The 1,939-nt window shown below is 39.0% G+C and overlaps 1 non-coding gene across 1 annotated transcript; it reads right to left on the reverse strand.

Moving 5' to 3' along the window:
- Positions 1-1,518: 1,518 nt before the first annotated feature.
- Positions 1,519-1,624, reverse strand: LOC149811920 (small nucleolar RNA R71). Its single transcript, XR_016428639.1, has one exon. It is a non-coding gene; the product is annotated as a small nucleolar RNA R71 (small nucleolar RNA).
- Positions 1,625-1,939: the final 315 nt, after the last annotated feature.

Consider the following 1,939-nt stretch of genomic DNA (forward strand, 5'->3'; position numbering starts at 1 on the left):
GATATCCAGATTCAGTTTGAGATATCGAATTATCTGATGATAAGGATTAAGCTGATTTTTTTAGATATCACTTAGTACTTAGATTACTTAGTATTTTGATATTAGGTTACTTAGTTGATTGATTGATTCTTTGATATTAAAAATATTTGCAAGTAGTTAGCTAGTCTCAATAAATAAAAAAAGAAAAAAAAATCATCATTTTCATTTAAAATTGTCATTTAGATTTCATTAATGATTTCTTTCGTATTCTTAGCATTTAGTTAGTATAGTTTCTATATTTCGCTCTTGCGCTGCTCGTGTTGCTTTGAATTGTGCAGGATAGCACTGGAATGGAGCTGAAGTGCATATGTAACATGGAAGTGCAAGAATAGAAGATGTTTTTCTTTTATTTCAGAATTTAGGCATTTAATTGAGTTTGTAAATATTGCACTTTACACCCTCTGCGAAGGGTATTCATTTGTTGTAATAGATAGTTGTTTTTACTTTACTCATACATTTTACATTTCATAATACGACAATAAAGAATAGTTTAGATTTGTTTGCTTGAATACGAAATATTCCCGTTCCCTGAGTTTGACCCGGTCTCATCTATAAGTGAGAACCGGTTTTTATTATTTGATGTCTGGTTTTCACATGATTTTCATATAAAAATCTTTTTAAAATTACAACGATTTAAAAGAAGACATCAAATTTTTGGCGCTGTTGCCGGGGAACGACGTAATATTAGTATTCACTTTATTGCCTAGTGTTTGTATGCATTTAGGTTTAGAACCACGTATGTGCATATCTTAGAGACGAGCTTACTTTTCTGCACAGCCCACCTATTAGGATTCCCTTAGAGGTGACTGTGTACGATTGGTACCGTACACATAGATTTCATATTTCTTTGCATAATCTCTGTTATGTGTAACTGCGTGGTGTTTGTTTAGTTTTTGTTGTTTTTAGTTTACTCGTTTTGTGGTTTGCGTGGTTTGGCCGCTTAGTGCGTTAGTTAGGTAGAAAACCCAAAGTTAGGACGTGAGCTACATCGGTCTACTACGAGGTGTATGCAAGGGCGACGCTCACTTGACCCTGAGCTGGTAGAGCCGATTGAGGACCCCGAGTCCCTTATTAGAAGAGCCCAAAGATCTGCAACCATGGCTGAGAATCAGCAGATTACTCGTCCCCTTAGGGAGTACTTCATGCCTAACACCTATACTCCCGCCTCCTGCATCACAAGACCGGATGTAGGAGCGAATCAGTTTGAGATTAAGGCCAGTGTAATCCAAATGCTACCCTCATTTTATGGCCTTAGCAATGAAGATCCATATCGTCATCTCGACGAATTCTTAGAGATTTGTTCGACAGTGAGAATCAACAACTTTGGAGATGATGCTATGAGGTTGACCCTATTTCCCTTCTCTCTGAAGGATAAAGCCAAACACTGGCTGAAGGCTTTAGATACAGTTCGAATTACTACATGGGAACATATGCAAAGAGAATTTTTAAAAAAATATTTCCCAATTGGTAAGACGAATCAGTATAGAAAGGCTATCACCAGCTTTTCGCAAATAGAGGGGGAACTCTTCCATGAGACTTGGGAGAGGATGAAGGATCTTCTCCGCAAGTGTCCCCACCACCAGGTGCCGCGATGGCAACTGGTGCAATATTTCTATGACGGTCTTACTGAGAAGAATCGTCAAATGGTTGATGCCGCATGTGGGGGCACTTTCATGCTCAAAAGTGAGGATGAAGCGTGGTTGCTCTTTGAGACATTAAGCGAGAATTCGATGCACCATGCGACAGCTTCACGGTCTGATAGAGTTGCACCTGTACAGGATAGCGCGAAGAAGGCAGGAATTTTCGAGATAGGGATGAACCTTGAGTTGAGCAACAAGGTAGACCAACTGTCCCAGAAATTAGATCAATTGTTGTTGGGTCCCTCCCTTGCCATACAGGT

This window comes from Nuphar pumila, chromosome 17 (genome assembly GCF_984573655.1).
Source record: "Nuphar pumila chromosome 17, dmNupPumi1.hap1.1, whole genome shotgun sequence".
NCBI lineage: Eukaryota > Viridiplantae > Streptophyta > Magnoliopsida > Nymphaeales > Nymphaeaceae > Nuphar > Nuphar pumila.